Below are 16,628 nucleotides of genomic sequence, written 5' to 3' on the forward strand. Positions count from 1 at the left end.
GACAACCAGGTACTGGATTCAAGCTGTCCCATAAAGGGTGTTGAGTGCTGCAGTGTCAGTTACTGGATTGGACGCAACAAGCCTTGGCAACAGCAACCCATTCAGGAATCAAAGAAATGCTTAGGTGCAGACCAGCAAGGTCTGAGGGAAACACCACGTGGTGGAGAGTCAGGGCACATCTTGAGCAACCAGAGAAATCCAAATAAAAGCAGAGTTACCATTCGAGGGAACCCACCAGTTGATGGCCCTGGGATTGCGAAGGAGCTTCAAGCGGAAATGCAAGAAGCAGGCTCACGGAACACTTGTGGAGTGTAGGCCCACAATCTTTGGTGCAGATAATGCTCGGGGCTTGGACTACACGTAACCCAATGCACAACTTCAGGAAAGGTCGGGAAGTTAATGCACTTAGCAAATGTGCATGGTGTCCAGGGGTTCCGGTTCCTCGTCACTCGTGAGGGCTGCAGGTCTCAGCTTTCCTGGTGACTCGTGCTGGCCTCTGAGAAGACTGGAAATCTTCTTCCTGTGTCAGAAATACTTCACAGTCAGTCAGTAGCTTTGTAAATGCAGACCAGCAAGATGCTCCATTGGTGCCTACTTGAGCGGGGGAGTCATTCCTTGACCCAAAGGGATATTCTTCCGTCCTCTAGTCTTTAGTAGAGCATCGAAGTTCAAGGATTTGGGGGCATATTATCAAGGGGGCGATAGGCAATTTTTGCCGCTTTAGCGGACGGTTTTGGCCGCTAAGCGGTGATAATACTATCGCCCTATTAGCTTGTAGGCTATAGCCAGCGGTTTGGGGCCTGTTTTGCATGTCAGCGATATTTACCGCTAATGACATGCAAAGTGGGCATACCCAACCTGTTAGCAACTGAAAGCTGTCGCTAACATTGCTATCGCCTATTAGCAACACAAGCGTAGCGATGGAAATATTCACGCTAAGCGCGAATATCTCCAAAAACTAACACCTGCTCATACCAGTTCTTAGCCATTATATCCAATGGGTGGGGAATATAATGGCTAAGACCATGTTAGCGATTATGCGTGAATATCGCTGTATTCTCAGCATAATTCACGGATTTTGCCGCTATCGCTGGGAATTTTATTGTTTTTGAGATAAACGTTGCAAATAGCACGTTATCTCAGCGATAAAATCACGTGATGCGCGGCGATAAAAAAGTTGCAGCTAACCCTACTTAGCGATAAATATCGCTATTTGTTGATAATATGCCCCTTAGTTTCGTCCAGGTTTAATCTTAAGTCCTGTTGACAGGGGTCCTTTACTTATATTAAGAAAGGGGGTTGGACATACTATGAGGACCCACCTATAGGAGGGTCTGGAAAGATGGGTGGTTACACCCATTTCCTTTGTCCAGTTTTGTGTCAGAGCAGGGGCTGGTAGCCCCTTCAACCGGTTTGTACTGGGCTATGCACAGGGACACCAAGTGTGCCCCCAGTGCAGACTTTCAAAGCACTCAGGGAGTGCTCGCACCCAACCCCAATACACTAAAGTCTGTCTGGAAGGTGGTTACACCTCCCTGTGACATGAAACCTATTGTCCAGGCCTCCCCTGCCGGAGTTTTATCCAGCAGCCGGAGGTCAGACCCGTGTCTGTGGCTCCAGCATCCATTTTGTGATGCCAGGGCTCTTTTAAACTATTATCAGTTAGATCAGTGTGTACATGTCTTTCTCTCTAGAAGGGTGGAATTCTACCCCCGCTGCTCGGACTGGCAGGGGATAGGATTCCAAAGTGTTTGACAACAAGCACAACATGTTTCCAGGCAGCTTTTTCAAAGTTAGCATTTACCACAAGGATATAATGCGCTTAAGAGTATATGGTCTGGCTGCATCACAAAACAGTCTCAGAGAATAGGCTTTGAAATCTGCAGAGGGGCCCAGCTCATGCATGGGCACCGTCTCACACAAAACCAAGCACTCTACCTTCAGGATTGATAAGGCCTGCCATAGGAGTGACTTATAGGCTTATATGTGTCAGTGATTAAAGGAAGATATAGGTAACCTATATCTTAGTAAGGGGTGCATGCACCACCTTACCCAGGCTGCAGTAGCAGTGCTGTGGTGCCATTTTGGAAGGCTTCCCAGGAGTGGCATAATACATGCTCCAGCCCCTGGTAGGCCTCTGGGAGACCTTTGCCCTTAGTGCCTAGTGTACCATATAGGGACTCACAAGGGGACCTCAGTAACAAAACTGGAGTGTACCTAAAGTACATGCAATCATTTTAGAGGGGAAGCAGCCAGGCTGGGGTCCTGGATAGCAGGGCCCCAGCCAGACTTAAGTCGAAAAACATTGAAACACCAACAAAAAGTGGGGGAAACCATAGTAAGCAGATCCTACTCTCCTACATCTTCCACTTCAAAGCTGGCACCAAATATGAAAATAGGACCCTCACACACACTCATCCTAGCACTCCTATACCTGTGGATGCTACATAAGAAGGACTGTCCTGCTGCCAGAGGACTGCCCTACTGCCTGGCTGTCTGAGAAGGAAGACTGGATCTGCTCCCTTTACCCCAAGTGATTTAACTCTATGAGCTACCTGATCTCCTGCTGCTTCTAGTTTCTGATCCCCAATAGCCCCCCCCCAGGTTCTGAGCCCTTGGCGGGCATCAGCTAAGCTCCCCCTGAGAATGAAAGGAAAAATCCTAAAAAGTTTGTGCTCTTTGTGACCATAAATGTGCCAGTTCATAACAGAATCTTGCCACCCACAATAACCTAGAATGTGAAGCTCCGATAAACCCCTCTTCAAGCTTCAGTGATCCACATCGATAACCAGCAACATGAGACCCGCACTTCGCCCTACAGCATAAACAGCCTGAGGTTACTACCAATGCAGAGCTCCAGCAACTCCCATCTGTGGCACCCTGCAGGATTTTTGTGCTACAGCAATGACTGTCTGCAAAGCCCAGCTTGCTCTTCACGCTACAGCAACAACGATCAGTGTCAATATTCCTGATCCTTGCAGTCTCCTGCACCACAAACTGGATTATTTGTGCTGGACTGTGGGAAGGTATGTCTATCAATAGGACTAGCCTGGTCCCAGTCTTTGGCCCACACTCCTTGCAGTCAGCCTGAACTTGTGACAGTCACTCGATCTTGCACGACCAGATAACCGGAAGTGAGATTTTTTCCATTAAGGCAGTACAATACAATATTACTGAATTGGTTGTTGTAACTGGTATGGGTATCACCACTTTTTTGGAAAATGTTAGTTTTTATTTTTCAATATGTGTTTCAAGAGTTACTTTACAGTGAAAGGAGGTCAGTCTCTCTGTCACAAGGATGGTGTCATCAGTGATGTCATGAGTGATGTCACTGACCATGTCATGAGTGATGTAATATGTTATGTCATCAGCAGTGCATTACACGTGCAAGTTATAGTGAGTCCAACTAACTATAACGTGGGAATTTCAATGGTTTTATGTCAGTAAAATTTCCAGCTAACTATAACTGGTGTGAAACCTATGGTTTTTTCAGTGAATATATATATATATATATATATATATATATATATATATATTCCAAGGATAATCCGGCTGCAAGGCAGGCTCAGCTCGTCCTGAAAACACGGACACGGACCCAAGTTTTGTGCAGGGTGGTTTATTTGGTGTTGGTGCTCCCAGCCATCATGACGCGTTTCGCGCTACACAGAGCGCTTGATCACATGACACAGGTAAGTTTTTGGCATTGGTTTAAATACATTGCTGACGTTACAGGTATTGGCCTACAGGTTACACAAACATAGAAGAAATCCTGGTTTGTGAACTACAAAATCTTTTTCTTTTATCAGTTCATTTTGAATACCAAAGATACTATGTATGTAAGTTTGGCCACTGAAAATAAATGCAAGCCTGTGTACTAGTATAAAAACATACAATGCCTGATTTTGGTGAAGGTGAGAAAAAGTAAATAAACGTGAATGAAATAAATAAATTCATTATTGTTAAATCTCAGTGCGGCTTAAATCCTGATAATTGTACTAAATCAATAGACTTAGAATATAGCAGCATATTTTCCTTAAATCCCTGGGTGTATTTTTGGGTGGATCAGTATGGAGCCCCATACGCTTGAAATGTCCAATAATTACAGGTCCCAAAGGGATGGAGATAAAGTGCAAACGGGCATAAAAGTTAATCATCGAAAGAGCCACTTATATTGTGAAAGGATGTAGTGCCATTGAAATACCATAGTGGTAAAAGACTGGCCACAATTTATGTGCAAAACAACGCATATCATATATGGATCTAGAAATTCATATCTTATAAATGAATTTCAATCTGTACATTATAAACCATCAACAGCAAAATATACACAAGCAAATCAATTAATTATTACACCTATAAAAACCTAAATGGTATATAAAGGCTAAAATTGATTTATAATTTAAGTATATCTAAAATGACCATCACAGTAAATTTCATTGCTAAAAGATGGTGTTACAAAACAGATTAAAAAAATCTTCATCAGAATAAATATGTATCTAAAATCCATAAAATATGCTAAATGATAGTGCAAATGAAGTAAATCCTATGCCTCTAGTGCCTCAGGTTTACCCACTATAAACATGTGTAAAGATCTTCGGTAATGTTAAGACCTGAAGGATGCTTGGTATTAAGCGCAAGTATATAATGGGTCTCAAGGCGGCGAAGTTTGGCCTCTCGGTTGCCACCTCGTCTACTTGCTGGTACGCAGTCTATTGCATAGTACCTGAGTTTGTTGCTCTTAGAGTCATGCTTGGCTTTAAAATGTCTCGCGACAGGATAGGTATTGTCTTGATTGTCAATTGCTCTTAGATGTTGAAGGATTCTTTTATGTACGGGATGTTTGGTACTCCCGACATAGAGCAGTTCACAAGGACATATCAGGACATAGACGGCGTATTCGGTTTTACAAGTTAACACCTTGTCTATTTTGTGTTCCCTCCTGTCAAATGGCGAGAGGTAGCAGGATTTGTTGACTGCTTGTTGGCAAGCCTTGCATACCTTGCAATTAAAAAAGCCTGTATGTGTTTGGTACCATACTGTTGACTCTAAGACTTCTGGGCTGGTTTTTACCAGCTCGTCCCTCATAGACTGCCCCCTGCTGTAGGTAATAGAAGGTCTTTTTGGGAGATCACTCCCTATCACTGGGTCACTGAGGACTAGTGGCCAATTCTTGCTGATGATAGATTGGATTTGTTTAAATTGTGCGCTGTACTGCACAATTATTCTGAATTCAGGTGGCCTGGTGACTATGGCTTCCCCTTCGAGCGGTAACCTGGTGTGTCCTGACAACAGTTCGGATCTGTCTCTTTGTGCAGTTTTTTGTATAGCTGCATCTATGATTTTATTAGAATACCCTCTCTGTAAAAATCTGTTTTTGCTCTCTCTTTGGGCGTCCTTCAGGTCACTCTCCCTACTATGGATCCTCTTAAGCCTTAGCATCTCCCCATAAGGGATGCTGTTCACTAGGTGTTTGATATGTGAACTTCTGGCGTGTAAGGTAGAGTTCCCGGCGGTGGATTTGCGATGCAATCTGGTCTCTAGTTTGTTGTGTTCAACAAAGACTTCTGTGTCTAAAAATGTAATGGATGTATCGCTTATAGTGGCAGTAAATTGGAGGTTCAAGTTGTTGTTATTGATGTTTGTTATAAATGTTTCTGCAGATATTGTATCACCCCTCCACACAATAAACAGGTCATCAATAAAGCGCAACCAGGTTACCACCCTGTTTTGCACTGTCTCTACGTGTTCCACCATGAGGACCAGCTCCTCCCAATAGCCCATGTGCAAGCACGCGTAGCTAGGAGAGAAGCTGGCCCCCATGGCAACACCCTGTAGCTGCCTATACATCATGTTGTTGAACATAAAAACATTGCTGTTTAGACAAAACTTCGCCATGTCCACCAACATATTGTTGTGCTCTGTCATGTTTGGTTGTGCTCTCTGCAGGTAGAAGTTCATTGCATTAAGGCCGTCTGAATGTATGATACTTGTGTATAATGAACACACATCCAGTGCAATTAATAGATAGTCTTGTTTCCATGTTAGGTTCTGGATTTATATATATATCAAACACCAGGATTGCCTCCAAACGAAGACACCACACACGGAGGGTTTCCGGCACACAGCACCGCAGGTAGCAACGCTTGAAAAGAGAAGCATCTTTCTCCATCGCCATACGCGTTTCGAGCCTGACGCTCTTGATCACTGGCTGGCTTGCAAACAAGAGGCGAATTGATAAGAACATGTGATTTATTTTGTAACAAGCTCCACCCCAGTGGGCGTCGACTGTGGCATTCTGGTCAATGTAGTCATTAATATGCCACCAAGCTTGTAAAAGTTCATTCACCAAGTGGATTCGCCGCCTCCATGCAAAGAAAATGTCATTCCCCATCGGGTGAGAAGTTCTGCCATCTCTGATGCAAGCATGCAGGTACGTCCCTGCAGTGTAGGCCCCCTCCGTTCGTACGAGTGCTCACGTCTCCAGGCACCCAGGACCCGCTTTGAGAAGCAGTGGGGCGTCTTCAGCGGCCGGGCAGACCGCAATAAATCAAACACCAGGATTGCCTCCAAACGAAGACACCACACACGGAGGGTTTCCGGCACACAGCACCGCAGGTAGCAACGCTTGAAAAGAGAAGCATCTTTCTCCATCGCCATACGCGTTTCGAGCCTGACGCTCTTGATCACTGGCTGGCTTGCAAACAAGAGGCGAATTGATAAGAACATGTGATTTATTTTGTAACAAGCTCCACCCCAGTGGGCGTCGACTGTGGCATTCTGGTCAATGTAGTCATTAATATGCCACCAAGCTTGTAAAAGTTCATTCACCAAGTGGATTCGCCGCCTCCATGCAAAGAAAATGTCATTCCCCATCGGGTGAGAAGTTCTGCCATCTCTGATGATCTCACCCGATGGGGAATGACATTTTCTTTGCATGGAGGCGGCGAATCCACTTGGTGAATGAACTTTTACAAGCTTGGTGGCATATTAATGACTACATTGACCAGAATGCCACAGTCGACGCCCACTGGGGTGGAGCTTGTTACAAAATAAATCACATGTTCTTATCAATTCGCCTCTTGTTTGCAAGCCAGCCAGTGATCAAGAGCGTCAGGCTCGAAACGCGTATGGCGATGGAGAAAGATGCTTCTCTTTTCAAGCGTTGCTACCTGCGGTGCTGTGTGCCGGAAACCCTCCGTGTGTGGTGTCTTCGTTTGGAGGCAATCCTGGTGTTTTATATATATATATATATATATATATATATATATATATATATATATATATATATTATATATATATATATATATATATATAAAACCTGTTGCTCTGTGACCGTGCTGGGGGAAACAAGTGAGGCAGAGCGTCAGGGGACCCAAGGGAGATCGTTTGGTAACAATTGGACATTTTGGGCAAACCAGCAAACCTCGAAAATGGCACAGGCAGCGTGAGCAGGAGTTAGAGCCACACCGAAGACAGATGGTACTCTGGTGTCTTCTGGGATAGGTAGTCTTCAACAACGGACTACGCAACAGAAACTATTGACTGTTAATGGGGGCCAGCTGTACTCGTAAGATATGGGAGGAGCCATGAAGGCTTGAAATCAAAGTATTGCCTGACTTCCCTTTTGCTAAGGCATCTGATGAAGACAGTCGTCAAAATGCATTATGCCGTACCTACCAGCAATAAAACGATCTTCCTCCAATCCCCGCTGTGTCCTCTATGGTTTCTTTGAGAAAAGTTGCCTGTTGGTGTGATATTACCGCAGAGCCAGTCGCGTGTGGAAGGACCCGCTCGCAAGTAGCCCGAAGGAAGTCTGGCGCTTTTGTGCATTCCCAATGAACTTGGTTTCTACCTCGGACCGCCTCACAAACCATTCCAGCAAGTGGTTCTTGCCTGGTGGCAGCCCCGATCTGACGGGGGAGCACGGACACTGATCTGTTGCTCAGTGACCGTGCTGGGGGAAACAAGTGAGGCAGTGCATTAGGGGAACTCAAGGGAGATCGTTTGGTAACAATTGGACATTTTGGGCAAACCAGCAAACCTCGAAAATGGCACAGGCAGCATGAACAGGAGTTAGAGCCCCACAGAAGACAGATGGTACTCTGGTGTCTTCTGGGAGAGGTAGTCTTCAACAACGGAATGCGCAACAGAAACTATTGACTGTTAATGGGGGCCAGCTGTACTCGGAAGATATGGGAGGACCCATGAAGGTTTAAAATCATATGGGCAGATTTATGTTGGACTTGCGCCAAGTTTGCGTCACGCAACAGCGGCGTAAACGTGGTGCATCCCTGTGACCCATTTACAACGTGACACATCTAGGCAGATGTGTCACATTGTAAAGCCCTGCGCCACATGTGGGCGATCCGGCGCAGGGTGGGCGTTCCGGGGCAGGTGCGCCTCGCAAAAGTGGCTGAGTGAAATCTACAAATTTTCACTCAGTCTCTTTTAGGCCAATGCTGCGTCAAAACCCTGCGCCTGCTTGAAGCAGGCGTAAGGCTTGATGCAGCATTGGACAGATAGGGCACCCCGAGCCTTGCTGGAGCTGCATCGCGCTTGTGACGCAACTCTAGCAATGCGCCACCTTTACGGCACAGATGCGTAACGCATCTGTGCAGTTTTTGCCACCATGGTGCGCCGCATTGGTGGCGGAGCTGCGGCGAACCATAACTGGCGCATCCCTAGGGATGCGCCGGTTATCGAAAATCTGCCCCAAAGTGTTGCCTGACTTTCCTTTTGCTAAGGCATCTGATGAAGACAGTCATCGAAATGCATTATGCCGTACCTACCATCAATAAAACGATCTTCCTCCAATCCCCTCTGTGTCCTCTACAGTTTCTTTGAGAAAAGTTGCCTGTTGGTGTGATATTACAGTGAAAGCCAGTCGCGTGTGGAAGGAACCGCTCGCAAGTTAGAGCCCCACAGAAGACAGATGGTACTCTGGTGTCTTCTGGGATAGGTAGTCTTCAACAATGGACTACGCAACAGAAACTATTGACTGTTAATGGGGGCAAGCTGTACTCGAAAGATATGAAAGGAGCCATGAAGGTTTAAAATCAAACTGTTGCCTGACTTCCCTGTTGATAAGGCATCTGATGAAGACAGTCGTCGAAATGCATTATGCCGTATGTGCCAGCAATAAAACGATCTTCCTCCTATCCCCTCTGTGTCCTCTATGGTTTCTTTGAGAAAAGGTGCCTGTTGGTGGTGGTCACATTGAGAAAGGGCTTGACCCGAAACGCGTCTGTGAGGAGTAAATAAAGGAAATACTGTTAATACTGTTAATACCCGGTGAGTGCTGCTACTTCTTTCCCGGCCGGGGGAGGAGACTTGGAGGAGGATTGTCGCACGGCGTACCAACCGTGTTTGCGGCACCCACCGCTAGTGCCCCGTCATTTTGGTACATTCAGGAGCTCGGATATATATATATATCGCCAGTAGGTAGTTAGAGTAAGGACCTATTATGCATAGGAAATCCGCAACATTTATATTGCCGATAACTTTTCTAAATTTTCCAAACTTTTGGCCAGCTCAGTTCCGCTGCTTCCAAGAAAGATTGGGGGTGATTGGTCAAGTGGGGGCCAAAAAAATAGGGGGTCCCAAAACGTGTTTTCCCCATGCAATTTCCCATATGACCTTTAGCCACGGCTACAGCCCGAACGGCTGAACGGAATTACACGAAATTTGGCAAAGAGGTAGTCCTCAGTTCAGACTTTTGCCTTTTGTTTAAATGGTGTTAATCTGTTCAGTAGTTCCTGAGAAAATTACGGTTAAAGTCATTTATATATGTATGAGCGCAGTGGATCCGCGGATTGTGCGAGGATTGTCATCGTACCTTAAGTGTACTTTCCGGTCACGCGCTCAATGCTAATTGGCTGTCAAGCGGTTGTAAACATTCGAAACCAGGAACTGTTGGCAGCCATTTTGTGCATCGGTAGAAGCGAGGCTAAGGAAGTCAGTGGAATATATGTGCAAAACGTAGAAAGGGGTCAGGGTAGAAATAATTTTACACTGTAGACCTGCTTAGGGTGTCCCAGAAGGACCCCAAGGGCCCACATAAAAAAAAGAAGAAAACGGCAGGTGCGTGTAGGGTGCATGGACTCTGCCGTAAAATAATTAAAATAAAATGAAGCTTTTTTTATAATTAGCTCCTGGGGGATAAATACTGGGGTAAAATTATTATATTTTATGGGGGCTCTTATAATTAGACCTCAGGGGGGGAGCTAAATACCAGGAGCAAAATTATTAAATGTTATGGGGGGCCTAGAGGGCCTCCAAGCCCCGGGGATCGTCCCCCCGGGCTAAAATGAAAAAAATGGTTGGGACCACCACCTTGAGGCTTTATGTATTGTGGGAGGGGGATTGCGTGGCCCCCTTCCTGGAGCACTCGAGGGCCCCGTAACCCTCGTGGTACATACAAAAAAAATGGTTGGGGGGCTGTAAGGTCTCCAAAGCCCCGGGGATCACCACTCCCCGCGGCATTATGTATTGTGGGAGGGCCAGCTCCTGCAGAGATTGATTTTCTACATGGGGAGCTGCATGTTAGTAGCTTCCTATGTGGAAAAACAATGCTGGTTCCCAAACGCATAGAAGTTGTGCAGCAAAGACGCTGGATTTCTGCACCCTACAGATTATGAGTCGTGCATGCAGCGCTTGCACACCAGGGGGCCGCACTGCCGGAGCTACAAAAAAAATGGTTGGGGGGTCTGCAAGGTCTGCAATACCCCGGGAACCACCATTTCCCGGGGCTATATGTATTGTGGGAGGGCCGGTTCCTGCAGTGTCCCGGGGTGTCCATTCCACCCTCCCATAGCAAGGAAATCTGTTCTCTCTTTCAAAATCTAAATTAGATTTATTTTGCTACATGGAGAGCTGCATGTTAGTAGCTTTCCATGTGGAAAAGCAATGCTGGTTCCTAAACGCGTAGAAGTTGTGCACCAAAGATGCTGGCTTTGTGCATCCTTAGATGTGAGAGTTATCATCCTCCATCACTAAAGGAACATTTACCTTACTCCCAACTACTAAGGGTGAAACGAGTAGTCTCGGAACCTGAACAACTAAACATACAAACCCAGCTAATGATATCCCGTTTTAAACACAGAGGATACCCAGATAAAACCCCTACAACAAGCATTAAGTAGATCCAAAAAAAAGTCGAGAAAAGATCTTCTCAAAACACGGCCTCAAAGACCAGAAAACCGCATAACCTGTGTCAGCAAATATTCTAATCCACCCAAGCGTTTAGTCACACACAGCACTATTGAATAGTTTAACGCCAACTTTGCTTACGGCTTCGACTCAGCACGTTTTTATACATATTTGAACACTTTATTAACAACACACATAGTGAACAGGTATAGGACCAATCGCTTTAAAAGAGATGATAGCGTAATAAAGTACACACGTACTGACACTGGAGAGAACAGCGCATGAGCACCGGTCGTAGAGCGAGTAGCGATTCCAACACACCATTCACGGTGAGACACAAACTTGGCTTTTGACACTAATACGCGGTGAAAGCAGCTATTAAGGAGTTATGGAACACATTTGAGATACACAACGGGAACTAGTGAGAAAGGGCACCGTAAGGATCATCTAACCATATAAAGCACCGGATAGGAAGCACGCGTAAAGCGCGTAAATGAATCCACACTAACAGTAGACGCCTAGCGACATAAAGACCTTGTGATGAAAAAACATCATAGGCTGAATCACGCCAGTCATTAAGATACCCATGGCAGCCTACAGCAATATCCCTAAGAAAGCAACACAGTTAGCAAACGAAAGCCATCACAGAAATAACGTGGCAACACCCAAACAACAGATAATGCGTAACAGCACACCAGGGGGGTGGAGGCATATTGTAAAGGTTTCCACAAACACTTGAACATACGTTATTTGCTTTACAGATTTATCCCCTGGTGAAGGCGCACATACGCCGAAATGCATTGGGAATAAAATGGATGTAGTGGAAGCTATACCACATGGAACGAATAATGATGCATTAAGAAATACAAAAGTGAATCATTTGATGTGAAATGAACATCTGGTATGAATAAAAAGCAACATTTGAATACAAAAAAACAAAGGAGCAAATAATCATTTATTTATGTTTGAAGTTTAGCTGGTAGCTCAGCAAATCACCTAGTGCCCAGGGAGACAGACCAAGAATCCTTGGGGCTGCTACCTACAGCACTAAGTTTTGTATTGTCAACAATCTCGTCTTCCATTTAAAGTATTTATTGAAGTTCATTGTGAATCGTGAAGCAACACTGTCTAATTGTGATTGATAAAGAAGTGAATGAGTTGTGTACTTGTTTTGGTCGTAATGTGCATAGGGGAAGATTTACAAGTTCATTGCGTTACTATTGCATCACTTTTAAGATGGAAAAAGTGACGCAAATGTGGTGCAAGGGTGTTGTAAATCTGGTTTGGATTTTGAAAGGCAGAGTAGAGTGCATCTGTAGGGTAAGTGCAGGTTAGTGTAGGGGTAACAATTACTATTCTCTATCAAGTGGGGTGCATCTGCAGGGTAAGTTCAAGTTAGTGTAGTGGTAACAATTAGTATTCTAACTCCAGGGGGGTGCATCTGTACTGAATGTGCTGGATAGTGTATCAGTAAAAAAAAATATTCCAACCCTAAGGTGGTGCATCTGTACGGTATGTGCTGGATAGTGTATGAGTAACAATTAGTTTTGCAAATCCAGGGGGTTGCTCCTGTGGGGTATTTGCTGGGTAGTGTATGAGTAAAAATTACTATGAAAAAGAAAGGAGTTAAAGGAGGAGACACGCACTTTCACAGTGAACGTGGAAGAAGAGAAAGTTACAAGAGATTTTTTGTGATGTGTTTCGGCTTGAGAGCCTGGTTAATCATTAAATGGGGTCTGGCAGTGAAGTGCGTACTTATTCTGGAAGAAGCCTTTCGGGTCTTGCGAAAGCAAGTCATCTTTACTAATTGTCTCTTGTTGTGTGTACTTGCAAGGTAATCTGATTTGCTCATATGTTAAAAATAGAAACTTTCTACAACTCTTTTCCATTGGTTGTGAAGCATTGTATGAAGACGTATTACCGACTAATCCCTTTCCTTGCGCAGATTTTGAAAAACTTTTGATTGGTTAACTCTACCTTCCTGATCCTAATGTTGATTGGCTTGTTTTTTCTATGTTAGGATACAATACCCTCACCATGTGCGTAGCCCATTTTGTGACGCACTGTATTTCACAATGTGTTTCAAGAACTAGTTGTAGTAGTGTGTTTTTAACCTAAACTGTGTACCCTGTTTTTAGTTTGTTGACTGTAACGGTATTTAAAAATATTATTCTATTTTTTATTCTATCATATTTGTGCTGACTTTTCTCCTTTACCATGGAGTACTTTGTCCTTTCATTGAATGTATAATTCTTCAAACCATCCTTAAAAGAAAAATGCACAATTTTTGAAAATATTAGTATTGAATCCTTTATATTCATCACACGGTTGAAATGCAAAATCTTTTTTTCATTCATTGGTATCACGCGTTGCACCACATTTTCTTTATTTTATCATAAGCACTCATTCCTTATGTTTACATTATATAAGTGTTGCCCCAGCATCTTTATTTAAACGTTTGGGCTTGTTTTACTTTCAGATAAAGTAGAATAGAAGTGCTACGACAAACACTCCCTCACTGCTTCCTCTTTCTTTTTTTGGGCACACTTCATGTCATTATTACAATTAACAATCATTTTTAAAAATGGAAAGAATTATTAACATTTCAAGACACAATTATATAATTTTTTTCCAAAAAAGTGCTTGCGAAGATAATCCTCCTGTTCTTCAAGAGTGAAAATTGGGAAAAGCACTACTCAATACAAATAACTTTAGCCCATTTTCACTCTAGAAGATATAGAGTATTTTCCTTTATTTCAAAGTATTTCGTCGATAGTTTATTTATACTAAATTTTTCAATTGTTAGGAAATACTTACATACTAAAAAAAATATAATTTATTAATGTATGACATTCTTGGTTGAAAGTCATCCAACTCCAGTTGAAGGATCATAAAGGTATATATAAATTAAAATATACATTAACAATATGATCCCTCTGGGGAAATGAAGGATGCATTGAAGTTACTGGCATCGCTACTAATCATTACTTTGCATGTAGTAATTCCTTAATTAACCTATATTTCTTGTAATTATATTCCATTTAAACTTAATCATACCACATTCTATAATCATTTAAATATTATTGCTTTGTTTTTTAAAAATATCAAACATATACCCATTCAGATAATTTACCTCTCTTCGATATTCTTTCCTTCTTTTGTCGAAATTCATCCAACTCCTCTAGAAGGAAGATCATGTTTAATGTATTTTTAAATATACATTAACAATATGTTCCCTCTGAGGAAATGAAAGATATTCTGAAGATGCTTCCGCAGCCCCGAATCATTACCTTGCTCATAGTTTCTTTGCCCGTATTAATTGTCTGAAATAAAACTAATCAACCCAGGGGTGTGGTTTATATACTTTTTGGTTATTTAACACTCTATGGGATCAATTTATTGCTCCTCCCACTTTTAAGTCACGTTTTTCAGTTGAGAGGTGTTCTCATTTCTACTGTTTACGACTTATTCTAGTAACTTTCCTTTTTTTGTAAAACTATTTTTAATATTCTTCATTACCGTAAACCCTTATTTTCCCTGCATCCTGTGCAAGAGGTACTCTCTATTAAACTTTATATGCGAGTATTAATTTATTTAATTCCATTACTCTGAGTTTTAATACATTTATTTATCTAATATTTTTAATCTTTCTTTGTACACTGCAAGGGATACTGTTATTTGTGTAGAATTACACTATGAATCAGTGTCCATTTGGCAAAATTGAGAGATTGATTTGGTTGGTTGATGTTTTTGCAGTTACATAAGTATGTACACTCTTGCAGTAAGCCAGGCTTTAGGGTATGCAGAGCTTCAAACTCCTATGCATTATGCATGTAGTGGAGTAACCACCTTCACATTTGTGCTTCAGGCCTACAATTCCCCAGGCAGTATCTATATATTCCAGCAAACACAGTATGAGTGCTGTTGCAATTTCAAAATGACTCTTTTGATACCATGTAGTAATTCATTCATTAAAGTAAAAGTGAACCTCTTAAGAATTCACCCAATGTCTTTACTTATATTAATGTAATCATTCAGTCAGTAAGCATGTACTCATGCAGTGAGGCAGGCTTTAGGGAATGGAGTTATTTTAAGTGCTATGTATTAGGCATGTAGTGGTGTAATAACCTTGACATTTATGCTTGAGGACTACAATTCCCCACTCACTATACATACCAGGGGTCTCCAACAAGTAGCTTGGGAGCTACTGGTAGCTTACCAGCACCCTGAAAGTAGCTCTCAGAGGTGAGGCCAAACCAAACCAATCTCAGAGATTTTGTGTATATTAAACAAGGTAGCACTGCTCATTTCACTACCCTTAAGAGTTACAAACAACGAAAGCAATGGCAGGGCCTGTTCATAAAACTCAAACACAAACTGTGGTGGCGTATCAATTAATCAATTAGGGATGTATAGAGCTAACTACTTACCTGTGAGGGTTTCCAGGCACTGGGGGAGTATGTGGAGGGGATTTGTGCAGCTTTGGTCATTCGAAAAGGCTGGTGTTATGGTCTTCCCGAATCCTTTCAGTGTGGGGGTTTGGTACACAGGCAAAATATCGAGTTTTAAATTTCGATATACAATTATATCTAAGTTTAAATATCGATGGGACATAATATAGAAGGTAAGTAATATCGACAGTCTTAATATCGATATTAGTATGATATTAGTAATTTCGAAGTTTTAAATATCGATGTCAATAATATCGAAATAAATAATTTCGATGTTACTAATATCGATTTTTAAATACATTTTGTGTATATTACATTGTATTTATTATGTTTTATTATTTATTTTTAATGTAATTTAATTAAATATTGTCTTTTAGTACTGTAGGGGGTTGTGGGTTTATAGGGGAATAGGGTGGGAAGTAATTTAATTATGTTAAATTAATTATTAATTAGTAGGAATTATTAATTAATTAATTGAGAATTAATTTTTAATTAATTTTAATTAATTGATTAATTGATAAATATGTTCTGTAGCGGGTTATGGGTTTATAGGGGAATAGGGTGGGAAGTAATTTAATTATGTTAAATTAATTATTAATTAGTAGGAATTATTAATTAATTAATTGAGAATTAATTTTTAATTACTTTTAATTAATTGATTAATTGATAAATATGTTCTGTAGCGGGTAATGGGTTTATAGGGGAATAGGGTGGGAAGTAATTTAATTATGTTAAATTAATTATTAATTAGTAGGAATTAATAATTAATTAATTGAGAATTATTTGTAAATAATTTTAATTAATTGATTAATTGATAATTATGTTCTGTAGCGGGTTATGGGTTTATAGGTGAATAGGGTTGGAAGTAATGTAATAATGTTTAAATAATTATTAATTAGTAGGAATCATACATTAATTAAAAATAATTGGTAATTATATTTAATTATTTTGGTAATTATTTTTAATTAATTGATAAATATGTTCTGTAGCGGGTTATGGGTTTATAGGGGAATAGGGTGGGAAGTAATT

This window comes from Lissotriton vulgaris, chromosome 1_1, assembly GCF_964263255.1.
Source record: "Lissotriton vulgaris chromosome 1_1, aLisVul1.2, whole genome shotgun sequence".
Classification (NCBI taxonomy): domain Eukaryota; kingdom Metazoa; phylum Chordata; class Amphibia; order Caudata; family Salamandridae; genus Lissotriton; species Lissotriton vulgaris.